Source organism: Cavia porcellus, unplaced genomic scaffold, assembly GCF_034190915.1.
Source record: "Cavia porcellus strain 051 isolate PalLab524CR breed Dunkin Hartley unplaced genomic scaffold, mCavPor4.1 scaffold_11, whole genome shotgun sequence".
Lineage (NCBI taxonomy): Eukaryota > Metazoa > Chordata > Mammalia > Rodentia > Caviidae > Cavia > Cavia porcellus.
The window spans coordinates 1,045,188-1,059,057 of NW_026947494.1; the positions used below are offsets into that span (position 1 = coordinate 1,045,188).

General features: G+C 50.0%; 1 long non-coding RNA gene across 1 annotated transcript; it reads left to right on the forward strand.

Annotated features, from left to right (window-relative positions):
- Positions 1 to 4,959: 4,959 nt before the first annotated feature.
- Positions 4,960 to 13,856, forward strand: LOC134478044 (uncharacterized). Its single transcript, XR_010050384.1, has 3 exons — positions 4,960 to 5,919; positions 6,146 to 6,245; positions 13,733 to 13,856. It is a non-coding gene; the product is annotated as an uncharacterized LOC134478044 (long non-coding RNA).
- Positions 13,857 to 13,870: the final 14 nt, after the last annotated feature.

The following is a 13,870-nucleotide window of genomic DNA, read 5'->3' on the forward strand; positions in this document are numbered from 1 at the left end:
TCCATCCCTGATCCATCACCTCCCAGGGCTCCCACCTCCTACACCGTCCTCTGTGGACAAGGCTCTAACAGGGTCCAGAGTGGAGGCAGTGGGGCCCGGGCTCTCTGGGAGGGAGTTTGGGCTCCAGGAGGTGATAAGGGGAACCCATGGGCGTCAGGGAGCAGGAGGGGGCCCTACCAGAGGAGTCAGAGTGCTCGGGAGACCCTGTAACCGTGGAGACGGTGGCGAGGGAGGCCAGGGCACAAGCAAATGAAGATGGGAAGGATTACAGCCCCGCAGGGCGCAGATCACATCCCACCCACCCAGGAGATGAGGGGTCACGGGTGGGGACCTCGCTACAGACATGTGACACTCAGAGTGCACCAGTGACTCTCAAGGCAGAGCGACATCAGGTGGTCACGTCAGGTCCCCTGCACCTGGCGGGAAGCAGGCAGGAAGCAGCATCACAGAGGGATCAGGGCTGAGTCCTCAGCGATGTGGTGGGGGCTGGGCCAGCAGTCTGGCCGCAGGGGACAAAGGCCAGGGTCGGCCTTTCCCGGCCGAGCAGAGGTAGTGCCGAGCTGCTTGGTTATGAGTTGATTAAACCTGATTAAACGACGACCTTTGCCTGCTCAGATCCTTGCCCTAAATGCCAAGCTCACTTCATTACGGTCCTGCCACAGCTTCAGATGCAGGTGCGGAGCCCCAGATACAAAACATCACCGGCTTCCTGCCTCAGTCTGCTGGGGACCAGGCTTGACTACAGAGCGCTGTGAGGTGGGAGAGAGAGAGAGAGAGAGAGAGAGAGAGAGAGAGAGAGAGAGAGAGAGATAGATTGGGGGGGAGGGAGGAGGGAAAAGGGGAACGGGGGAGGGGGAGGAGAGAGGCAGAGAGACACAGAGACAGAGACAGAGAGAGTCAGACAGACACAGATGTAGACAGATAGGTATGGGCTGGTGTGGGGTCCTGGCTGGGACCCCGAGGGCAGGTCAGGCTGTGGAGGGTGCGTGTAGACTCCTCCAGCATCAGGAAACAGTGATGGTGGCGGCATCGGTGCTGGGGTCCTGTTCTTGCAGGAGTTCATGGAAGACATGGAAAATAAACAGAAAGCCACGTGGGGCTCTGCTCAAGCATGAGCTAAAAGGCCTCTTGGGTCTTGGGGTGAGCAGCTTTGGGTTCTGAAGCTCTGACCTCTGGCTGTGTCTTGAAGTGCCGCAACATACCTGTCCCCAGCACCCCAAGGGTGCAGGGGTGGCTGGGCCAGAGTCAGGTCCAGGGCTGCTTCCTCCCAACACTGGGGGGCACAGGCTGCAGGCCCCTTTCCAGCCATAGGGCACCGGAGTCTCTGGCGCCATCCATGGGCACCCAGATGCACAATCGCCCGGCCCTGTCCCCTTCACACGCCTGTCTATGGGGACAGTGGGATGTGGGCTGGCAGCCCTGCCTCCTGCCTCACCTTCCTTGGTGCTGCTGTAAAGGCCCATCTGCAGGAAGGGCCCACCTGCAAAGGGGGACAACATTCAACCCCACACAAAGAGGAACTGAAACAGATTGCACAGAAGGGGCATCTTTAATCACGGCGTGGCAACTTGGGGTGCATGACCTGGACTTGGAGGGAACCAGGCTGCAGAGCCAGCTTCAATGTCTTGGAAGTTTTCCAAGGAAAGAAAATTCCCCACAGCAAGGTGGCCAGGCCAGGCTGGGCTAGACCGGAAAGGAGGGCTGGGGTGGGCACACCTGACAATGTACTGCCTTCTCTTCAGAAGGACGGGGACCACAGAGCCCTGCCAGCCCTGGCCCCCTCGAGAAGTGAGGTGATACAGAAGAAATGCCCCTTTCCCAGCAGGTGCCCCATGGGTCTCAGAGGAAGCCAGAGGGAGCTCAGCAGGGCTGCCCACCCCAACCTCGCCTAGGTGCCCAAAGGCTTGCAGGTTGCAGGCCAGGAAGGTGGCCTCAAGGGGCTTGGTGGGACCAGATGAGGGGCCTCCAGGGCCACCTGATTGCTGTCCACCTCTTGGCCCAGGCACTTGGGAAGCTGAGCCAGATTGAGTGGGGTGCTGGGGCAGAGTTCATAGCACCTGCATGGTGGGGCAAGGGTGCCTGGAGCCCACCCAGAGGTGGCCCTGTCTCTCCTGCTCACTTCATCCCTGAGCCCACCTGTGCCCACTGCCCGGCAGGAGCCTCAGCCATCCCCTGACTCACCCAGTTCTCTTTCCAGGATCCCTGTGTGCGCAGCCATGCACTAGCTCTTTGGGGCAGCCACAAGGGTGGCAGCTCCCCCTGCTGGTTCTGCAGGCCCATGGCGGAGCACCTCTACCTCCGGGTCTGTGGGAAGAAGAGCTGCACAGGACCCTGCTGCACTGTCCCCAAGCCCAACCCTGCTCTCCGCCTGCTTTGTGCCACGGTGATGCTGGTCCAGGCCAGCAGGGCCCCGAGCAGAAGCGGGAGGCAAGTAGATGCTCCTGGCCAGCCACTCGCAGGGACAACTGTCCCTGGGATGAAGTAGCTGACAACAGCTTAGCGGGAGAGGGTCACTGGCTCACGGTTGCTGAGGTTCAGTCCACAGTCGATGGCTCCAAGGCAGGAACCTCATGGTGCAGGAGAGCTGCTCACACAGGGCAGCCAGGAAGCAGAGGGAGGCAGGCACGGGGCTGGAATGTGGCCTTTCAGGTCTCACCCACGACCCCCTCCTCTCCACCGCCCACCAGCAGCTCCTCAGCCGTGAACATGTTAATCCACTGCTAAGGTCAGTGGGATCCCAGCCCCTCCTAAAGGCCCCGCCTCTGAACACAGGAGCCTCCTGGGGTCACTGTGGATCTGAACCAGAACACCCTCAGCTCAAGGGCCCGACTCTGATGCAGCTGGGGGAGACCTCTGTGCACAGGCAGTGGGGTGTGGGCCTCACCAACCTCAGCTCCGGACAATGCCCTCCCCCGCGGGGCCCCTCCGGCACTGCTCCCCTAGTTTCCCTGTCCACGGAACTGTCTGGTGGCCGAGCTCCAGGCTGAGATGCTTGTGGCTTTAAACTGAGCTCAGTGCTCCAGGGTTGCATTTCTTTCTTGGAACTGTTTTATTTTCCTCTAAGTTAATGACTTTCTACTTCTCTCTTTTTTTTTTGTCGGTACTGGGGATTGAACTCATGATCATGCGCTTGCAAGGCAGGTGCTTATGCCTCTGAGCTAAATCCCCAGCCCCAATGATTTTCTACTTCTCAATGGTTAATTTTCTATGTTCTTACCATTAGTCCATCTCCAGTGTCTCCTCCAGATGTTGGGGTGATATTGGCTTGTGTTGTGATTTCATCACCATTTAGTGGTGGCTGGTTAACCATGTGCCCCTTTATCAGCCATCGGGACAGACAAGTCTGATAAAACTCATTCATCACACATGAGACCCAGCTCCCCGTCCTGTCCAGAGTACAGGGGACAAACCTGACCCTGCAGTGAGAGGAGGGAGGGCAGGGAAGAGCAGGAGCAACACTGTGAATGCAAATCGATCCCCTCAGCTGCCAAAGGGGCCATGGCCATTCCCAGGGCGTCTGCCCAGAGGACGGGGCTGCTGAGCCAAGGCCCAGACACCAGCTCTGCCGTGACACTAATTCCCGGGACTCCAGTGCCATGTGGTCCTTTCAGAGCTGGGCTCACACAGTCAGCAGATAACAGACTTGGCCAGGCACTGTGCATTGTTACCCTGTCGGGAATGCGAGGCTCAGTGAGATGCGCTCAGCATCTGGCAGACGCCACACGCTAATATCCTGATCCACGATGAGGGGCGGAGAGAGGCGAGCACCCCGTGGGGGGACTGCCCTCATCAGTTCTCAGCTGGCAGTGACCCCCCTCTGGGGAAGCCCACCAAAATTAGGGCTTGAATTAGGACAGAAAAGCAGAAGATGAGATTTCTGTCTGCTGTATTCAGGGGTTGTGAGGAGAATAATTACAATCAGGTCACAGGATTTACAGTATTATTTTAAGATGACCACTCAAAGTAAAACACAAAAAGTGCAGGGAATCTGTCCAAAACACTAAGACGCAGAATATTCAGCCAAGAGTCTGAATCCCACAGCAATGCCCTGCATGAGTCCAGATAAAGACCCAGAGCCAATGACAACACCTCCCACGAGTCCAGTTGGAGGTCTAGAGACCACGAGAAGGACTCAAGCCAGTCTCTTCTATAGATCCACACTGGGAAGGCCCAAAGGTCAGTTGTGGAAGCTAGAAAGTCCACACCAGCGGGCTGAAGGAGCTGTGCTGGTAGGTTGAGGGTTCTACACTGGAGCTGAGAACTCACCCTCATAATAAAGACCAGGGCACCACAGCCATCCTCAGCAATACGGAGGTCCCCGAGCTCCTCTGAGAACAGTGAAGTAAATGACAAAAAGCCAGCACGACAGACTTCTCCTGGAGATTAAACAGCACACACCTTCCCTTCGGGAGCCAGCAAGCAATGCTCAATGTAAGGAGCAGAGCTCCCCAAAGTGAACCACAGCCACTCTCACTGATTGTCGGAGAGCACTGAAGCTGAATACATGTGCAGGGCATGGCGTGGCCCGGGCATGATTAGACTGAGAACGAGGGGGCAAGACAGGCCACAGCTGAGGCCACCTGGAGACTTTCTGGGTCGTTCCCCTTCATTAGCACTGTCTGTTGCTCTGAGAGGTCCATGAGCCCCTCCTAAGATCCTGCTCAGGTTTCCTCCACTGTCCACTCAGCTCCTTGCTTGTCCTGATTAAATACAGGCTGCCCAGCGTCGACCAGCCGGGTAGCAGAGTTACGAACTCAGCTGAAGATTTCAGTCCTCCTGCAGCCCTAATGATCATGCAGCTTTCTCATTCCTTGGAGCCTCCTCCATGCACCTGCTTGGGGCCCTGGGGGCCTACGTACAACCCCGGCAGCCTGGCGGCTGAACAGGGCCTCGACAGTGGAGATGTCTGCTGTGGAGGGTGACTTAGCTTTGCTGTGTTCCTGGGGTGGAACACGGTCTCCTTGTGTATCTACTTTACCTTACCTCATTTTCTTCGGAAAATCCCTTTGTCAGGTAAGTCGTGGACAATTCTCTGAAGTGCAGCAGAACCGCAGAGCAGCACTGCTTTTGCTTCTTAGGAAGCCGGGCCGTGTTAGCCCTGAGGATAGTGTGGTACAACTCTGTTGGAAATTCATGATGGGTGCCCTTGATCTCCTGCGGGGGTTACGCTCATTATGGAGGACTGGGACAATAGAGGCAAACTGCGACATGAGGCGCCTCGAGCTCCTCTGTCACACACCTGATATCTTTGCTGGGAGGCTGTGACAGCATTTGGCAGGTTGGCAGATGAAACACCACATGGTCGGCTTCCCAGTTTTTCTGGGGGTGCCGTTTCTGCCCCCTCGCTGCTGCCACTGCAAGACACAGGCCCTGAAAAGCCTCTGGGCAACTGCCCACCCATTCTAACTCCCATGCAAAAGCTGGCCCAAGAAGCTAAACGACATGGGGAATTAGTTGCTTGCCCTGTTTTGCATCAACAAGAGACCTGCTTTTCAAGTTTGCAATACTCTGTTTAAAAAGTTAAGGCTGTCAAGGAACATGGACTTAAAAGCACTTTTGTAATTGGCATTATTTAGGGTATTGGTTACAAACTGTTGCTTCAATTGTGGTCTCTTTTGCCCTTCAACTAAATGTTTCTGAATTTGTAGATCAGCCAATTGTCTTGCCCTATGTCTCCTCTAAGCGCGTGCTGTTACTCGTGAAAATCAAGGGTTTGGCTCTACTGTGGTGGCTGCTGCCACTCTCCTGGAGGACGAATGAATGCCCAAGCCTCGCCTTAGCTGTTGACAACCTTTCCTTTTCAGGTTTTAGCTCCTCTATTCGATGCTTTATGGGGTCGCACGGATCCCGCTGACGCGACCTCTCCTCTGCAGCAGGCCCTTCGAAGTGCTGCTCACACGCTCACCTCACTGCAGCAGGGTGAGTCCGCAAGGACTGCCTCCCTTCCTGCTCATTTTCCATCAGCCCCTTTGCCCGCGGGGGCTCTGTTGCCATCCAGAGCAGCAAGGCATATATTGTTGAGTGATTACATTTACTCCACTTGCCTGGCGTACTTTAAATGAAAGCTGCTTGTTTGTGCAGGCCGGGCGTGGCCTTTCTGCCGACCCTTGGTGTACAGGTCCCTTTATTTTCTCTTTACCTGCAGAGCCCAGCAGTCCTTTCCAAGATCCTTTTCTATGAGATCGCTGCTAATGGGTCTACGACAAGACAAATCCGGCTGGTTGGTTTACAGTGGTAAATTCTAAGTGCGTAAAAAGTACTGTAATTCGGTTTGGTTAAGCATGTGTTGAGTGCACTCTGCTTTTGCAAGATGTCTGCAGTCTGTCTGTATACTGTCGTCTGTCCAGTCTGTTCATAAGTGGTTGCTGGGAGTTGCTGAGCTAGTGATTGTTCACATATGGGGAGCAGAAAGCAAAAATGCCCATACAGGAGTGCCCAAGTGGCACGGAGCACCCGGGGAAAGCCCAGACAGCACAGGAGATAGGAGGTGAGCTAGTTTAGTGAGGGTGCATGGTACGTCCCCGTACCTGAATGACCCCGGGGGAACTTGGAGCATTCTCACCAATCCCAGCGGGCTCTGTGCTTGTTTCTGTGTTCGTTTGAATCTGTACAGATCATCTGTCCATGTTTGTCCACTTGTCTGCTCTGTGAATAGCTGTTCCTTTTGAGCTCAGTTTCTCTATTTTCCATTTTTAGGTCGTCTGATCAAAAATTAATTTGGGGTTGGGATTGCTGGACAGGACTTGACTGATAAATAAGAAAGCTGCTGCCTGGGAACATTTTTAACCAGTTTTTGTTTCTTGATAGGAGACCCCAGTAACTTCAATGGCCTTCTAGGAGAAACCCCAACTAAAAGCTATAAAATATATTATTGTGATATATTCATATTGGTCCTTATCCAAAAGAAATCATACAAGTTTTTTGGTTTGAAAATGCCTGTGCAAAGGTTTCCTGGGGCCGTAACAGTTGAATGCTATCAACTTGGTGATGCAGAGGTCTCCCAGGTTGTAATATTACTTATGATAATAACTGCTGTTTCATGTTCAGACATCTGCTGGTACCAAAGACAAATGTGAGATTCACATTTGTCTAAAGGTCAATAAGTAGGATAGAAGTCTCTTGTGTATTAGATAAGGGTGATTAGACTAAAAAGGAGATTTTATGTCAAAACAGAAATTTGGATCACTGTAAGAATGTCATGATTGACATGATACAATATGTACGATTTTGATCCTGATTTACTGTGTAAATATGTAACTGTTAACACTTTTAGGTGTTCAAATGCTAAAAAATCCATGGACAGTAGAAAATAGGCTTCTTTAATGCTGTTAGGTGCTTCATGTTTAGATAAGGTAGTAATGTTAAGCTTACTGCCACTGACATGCTGTATTATTACCAGTCTTCTCTTCTGGATGTTCAACAACTAAGGTTTAGAGGCCAAAAACTAGATGGATGAGCTAAAAGCATAGCCAGTGTTTTGGCCCCAGTCCTTCAAGGTCAGAGGGGATCCAGGACATAAAGGAACCTCTGCTTATGTCACTCTAAGATACTCAGTCCCTGGACTTCTGATCATGAAAATTATGGGGCCACAGAGGAAAGTGATCTTCGATGTGTGGTGGGCCTAAGGAGAGTCGCCAGGAGAAAAATCCCCCAAGCTTTCACAGAAAGCAACTTAGTCAAGCAGTGGCTGTGACTCTTCCAGAGGGCTGACACTGACTGCAGAGCCAAGAGGTGCTGTGCATGGTTCTAAGATAGCTCCCGAGGAGCCCTAACTGACCTTGAAAGTAAGAAACTGTTTATATTTAATGCGAGTCTCACCTTAGTGTGGTCTTGAACCTCCCACAGAAAAGCATGGCCCCCGGAGGTGTGATGCCATGCGAAATGCTGGCTGTGGGGGAAGCTGGGATCACTGGCCTCCTCTGGCAATTGCTGGCTATGCTGGTCACTGCTGTTATGAACTGATGGACTGTGCGGAGTTTAAATTGTGGGAGCTCTCCTGAGGCAGCTTCTCTAGCTTCAGCGGGCCCCCGTTTGTGTAGCAACAAAACAAAAAGTATGTTGGAGAGTGTTGGACCTGGATACACGTGCAGAGCTGTGGCGTGGCCTGGGCATGATTGAACCGAGAACGAAGAGATACCTCAGGGGGCAAGACAGGCCAGAGCTGAGGCCACCTGGAGACTTTCTGGGTAGTTTTCCTTAGTTGTTGAACATACCAGAAGACTGGTAACAATACAGCATGTTAGTGGCAGTAAGCTTAACATTACTACCTTATCTAAACATGAAGCACCTAACAGCATTAAAGAAGCCTATTTTCTACTGTCCATGGATTTTTTAGCATTTGAACACCTAAAGTGTTAACAGTTACATATTTATACAGTAAATCAGGATCAAAATCGTACATATTATTGTATCATGTCAATCTGACATTCTTACAGTGATCACACGGTTTTCCAGCTTTTCCAGCACAATATATTAAAGATGCAACCACTGTGGAAATCAGTGTGGAGATTTCTTTTCTTTTTTTGAACTGAGGATTGAACTCATGACGCTTGCCAGGCAGGTGCTTGTGCCACTGAGCTAAACCCCCACTTCCTATCATTTAGTAAAGAGGCTGTCTTTCTTCCAGTGAATGTATTTGACACTTTTGTCAAAGATAAGGTGGCTTAGGGGCTGGGGATTTAGCTCAGCGGCATAAGCACCTGCCTTGCAAAGCAGGTGGTTGTGAGTTCGATCCCTGGTACCGATAAAAATGAAAAAGACAAAAAAAAAAAAAAAAAGAGATAAGATGGCTTAGTGTGTCTGGAGTTATTTCTACACCTTCTAATCTCTTCTATTGATATTTGGGTCTGTTTTTTTTTCCAGTACCACATTGTTTTTATTATAGTAGTTTTACAGTATAATTTCAAGTCAGGAATTGTGATGCCTTCTGTCTTGTCTTTGTTGCCCACAATTGCCTTTGCGATTCTAGATCTCTTCTGGTTCCAGATGAATTTTAAGGTTGTTTTCTCTAATTCTGTGAGATATACTATTGGAATTTTGATTAGGTTTACAATGAATTTGTATAACAGTTTTGGGAAGTATGGCCATTTTCTCTATATTGATTCTTCCTACCCAAGAGCAGGGATATCTCCATTTTCTAATACCCTCTTCACTTTCCTTTTTCAGAGCACTGCAGTTGTCAATATAGAGGTTTTTGACATCCTTTGTTAGCTTGATCCCTAGGTATTTCATTTTTGGGGGGATGCTATTGTAAAAGGTATTGTTTCCCTGATTTCGCTCCCAGTGAGTTTATTTTTGTACAGGAAGGCTATTGATTTTTGAGTGTTGACTTTGTAACCAGCTACATTATTGAATTTGCTTATCAAATCTAGTAATCTTTTGGTGGAGTTTTGGGTCTTCTAAGTAGAATGTCATGTCATCTGTTTAACTTCTTTCCTATCTTTAGTTCTTTTATTTCTTTCTCTTGTCTTAGTGTTCTAGATAAACTTTCCAGGACTATGTTGAATAAGAGATAGTGGACATCCTTGTCTTGTTCCTGATTTTAGAGAGAAAACTTTTAGTTTTTTTTTTTAATTTTATTTAAGGAGAAAAAAGAAAAAAAAACAGAAAAAGGGTACAAGTTATACAGAATTTCAGAAAAAATGAACAGTAGGAAATCACTAGTTTTGTTCAATAATCCAACAAAACTCAGTAATATGGTTATCTATCTTATACACTTAAATATATATGCAGTTATATCTTTTAGAGAACTTTCTTTTCCTTTCTTTTGTACAATGACAATAACACATTTTGGGTTTTATTACTCCCACAGTTCTTCTTACTTTTTTTTTGAAGAAAGTAAAACCAAATGTGACATACCAGAACATAGTCAGTCAAATCAAAAGGATGGACATAATACATAATGTAAAAACAAAACACAAGGTGATCAACAATGGTTACCATAATGCCTCGTTATCTTAAAAAGAATTGCCTATATCATCAGTTATAATAAAATTGAACAAAACAGTAAAGAATAAGACCAATAAAACCAAAAAATTGGAGACATTAGAGGACTTAAAAAGAAGATAATAGTCAACCAGAATGGGCGTCACAATGGATCTTATTGTCTTCATAGTTGTTGCCTAGACTTTCAAACTTGGTACTATCAAGCATAACAGAATAGAGGAAAATCAGTCAAAACAAGATGGTGAGAGCAACACAGAATTTCAAATCAAGTTAACAGGAAATCAAAGTGGGCTACTATAATATATCCTGCTACTTTTTATTTATTTTTCCCTTAATTAAAAGGATAAAAATGAAAAAGTAGATAATAAAAAGGAGATTGAGATAAAAGAGGGCATAACAACAAAGCAGTGCAGGTCAAAACATAGCCATTTAAGCAAAATAGTGTTTCACCACAAGATAATCTCGACATAATAGTAGTTACCATAGTGTCTCTTCCATTAAAATCTTTGGGTATAACTTGTATACTGTAGCATCAAACATATCAAGACAATGTAAAACCATTCAAGAGAATGACAGTATTACAGGGTAGTTAGAATCAACTAACAGAAAATGAACAATGGTTTCTGTATAATCTCCTTGTCTATAAAAGTTTTTGTTTATATTATCATATATAATAAAATCCAATAAAATACAACACGTTAAAACCGATGGAGACAGAAGAACAAAAGCTTGATGGGACTTCAAAACAAGAGGATATTAAATCAGCACTACCTATTATGATGTCTTGTTTTCTCCAAAATGGCTGTTCCTACCATCCAACCTTCTCTGCCTCATTTCTGTTGAGCTTTTTTTCTGTCATTAGTTGTCCATTTGTCCTCTTCATTTCGCTTTCTGCTCCATTCATTGTGGCCGCTCTGCCACTGTTTCTGGAATCTTGGTATTTTTCAGTTTTAGAATATCCTGCAGTAATCTCTGTAGAGTTGAATTGGTGGTTGCAAATTCCTCTAGTTCCTCTTTATCCTGGAAGTACCTTGTTTTTCCATCAATTTCTAGGGACAGTTGTGCAGGATATATCAATCTTGGCTGGAGGTTATTATCTTTCAAAGCTTGAATTATTTCCCCCCACACTCTGATCATATGATTTTTGTCCTTGGTTCTGTGCATATGTATTACATCCATGGATTTATGTATGTTAAAGATCCCTGTGTCCCTAGGATGAATCCCACTTTGTCATGGTGTACAATCTTCTTGACGATTTGTTGTGGTCTGTTTGCCTGTATCTTATTGAGTGTTTCTGCATCATTGTTCATTAGGGAGACAGGGCTGTAATTCTCTTTCTTAGTTTGGTCCTTTCTCTGCTTGCCTCCAGGAATGAATTCAGGAATACTGCTTCCCATTCAATTTCATTAAAGAGTTTGCAAAGTGGTGTTGTCAGGTCTTCTCTAAATTTCTTGTAGAATTCAGCTGTGCCCTTCTCAGCTGTGTTCCTCCATGGTTACGTTTTCCCCAGGTTACTTCTGAAATTCTCTCTTAGTGGTTTTGGCAATGTGCTCTGTGTCTGATTGCATTTTTTTTTAAAACTCTGCTTTGTGTTTACTGAGCCTCTTGGGTACAAGGTCATAGATCTGACAAGATCTGCTCGTTACTTGGTCAAATACTTTTTCTTCCCTCCTGTCTGAGTTTAGGTATGGTGGGTACCCATGATCCTACTGCCAGGTTTGGGGCTCAGGGCAGGATGGGGTCATGGGCCATTGGTGAGTGTTCTGTCTTGTCCCCAGCCCTCCTGTCTGCCTCTCACGATCTCTGCTTCCCGGCTGTCAGGCAGGCGGCTTCCTGGACACGACGTCCTCCCTCACCTCAGGCTACGGCAGGGAAGCAAACCCCAAGGCCACGCAGCTATCGCAGAGTGGCAGCACTGCAGGGAAACCTGAACACTGAGATCTCACATTAGGAAAAACAGTGTACACGTTAACATCTTAAAACAACGCGTGCCCTAGGCTGCCCACCGCTGGCCAGAGGGATGGAGCAACGGCTAGGGACTGGCACCGGAGACTACGTGGGCATCTTGTTCTGTCACAGCACACTGACCAACTCCAAGTCCCTGTGAGCAGCTGAGGCTGCCCATGGTCACCGCTCTTTCTGTCCCTGTTTCTCCCTGTGCTGGGCTGGGACCCCAGGTCACCACCCGCCCAGTTCCTGCTTTTCCTGATGCCCCCTGCACAGACTGTTGCTTTTAACATGGTGGTGGATGTCAGCCTGTGTCTTCCCAGCACCTGGCCTCACTGGATGGAACCCCGCTCCTGCAGGGTGGGGGGGGGGGGACAAAGCATGGACGGCAGTGTGGAAGCTGCTGGCCACCAACTGGGCCAGGTCAGTAGTCACCTGGTCCCCACTTAGACCATCCAGTGCCCAACAACTGGCCTGGAGGATGTAGGGACAGCCTTGGGGTCAGGATGTCGTGCCACAGGACAGGGCTATGAGCCACTGTCCAATGCTCCACCCCATGAGGTGGGCAGCCCTGTGACTCCCCTTGAGGAGGGGAGGGAGAGGTCACTTCTGCGCTCAGAACTCAAGATCTGGGGCTTGGATGTCACCTCCCTGTGCCACCTGACCTGCCAGCCCAGGGCATGGGGATGGTGACACTGGGCAGGGCTGCTGCTGCTGGCCTGTCAGAGATGGGGACCCATTCTTGGTAGTTTACTCTGTCAACCGACAAGCAAGAAGCCACCCCGATCAGTATCCTTTCTCTGCAGCTGAGCTCACCGCTCCCCAGGGGCACTCCAGCTGGGCCCATCACCTGCTGTGCTTGGCCCTGGGCGCCCTCTGCTTCTGAATCACTGTGGCAAGATGAGTTCCCAACTGGGAAGCCACTCAGGGCAGCTGGGGCCACTTGTGAGCTCAGGGCCTTCCTGTGCTTTGTGACCCAAGATGGGCCAGGCGGGGCCAGGGGCCGGGCACACCGTGGCTGAGGCCACAGCCACAGAGGAGGCCGGTCTCATCGGTGGGGGGCTGCGGGCTGGCTAACTGGTCACTCACCTCTGCCTCAGTGCCAATGTTCAAGGACACTTGGGGGTGGGGAGGTGAACTGTTGATCCCCAAAGTCTCTGTTGCTCGGAGGAGGTTCCAGGGAGGCAACTGGACCTGGGCTGCACTCACCCTGGGCTCCTCCCAAGTTTGCAGTAGTGAGGCCTGGCAGGCGCAGCCCCCGGCCTCACGGTCCCCAGCCATCCTCACTGCAGCTTCTCCACTGGATGTGTCCCTCGAGCCAGCTAACCCTGGGCCCAGTGCTCGGACCCGTGGGCCACAACAAACCTTTGGTTTATCTTAGGCACCTGGTCATACTGGTGGGTGCCGCTCAGGCTTGGGGCTGCCCCAGAAACATCAGCACTACTCGCAGTGGAGGCCAAGGTCCTGGAGAGGGTGCAGGAGGCAGCAGACACTCAGGCCCTGAGTGGGTCCATCAGCTGTGCACCTGGGGGTGGGGTCAGCCTTCTACTCAGTGGCCAGCTTGGCAGGGCAAGGGGGCAGGCAGGTTTTGGGGATGCACAGCTGGCCCCCGTGTTACTTGTACCTCTGGCCCATCCTTGCTGTGGGACCCACAAATGCGCTCTGCCTCAGAGGCCGGGTTTGTGTCCCCTGTGGCCTGCCCAGCAGTGGCTTTCCTGGCTACACTCTCTGCAGTCAGGAGTCTACCTGGTCACAGAAGCTGGGGCCACGCATGCCCAGCATTTAGGGGGTCTGCAGGGCTGCTCCTTAGCTGTTAATTTTACCTGGAAATCTTTTACAGTTGCACAGGAATGGACGCAGGACTCCTTCTCCCCAGTGACATCATGTGGTCAAGGCCTCGTGTATGGAGAGAAGCCAGACACCAACTCCACGGGATGGTGGCACCTGTAACCCCCCAGGGCCGCTCCCAAGTCTCACT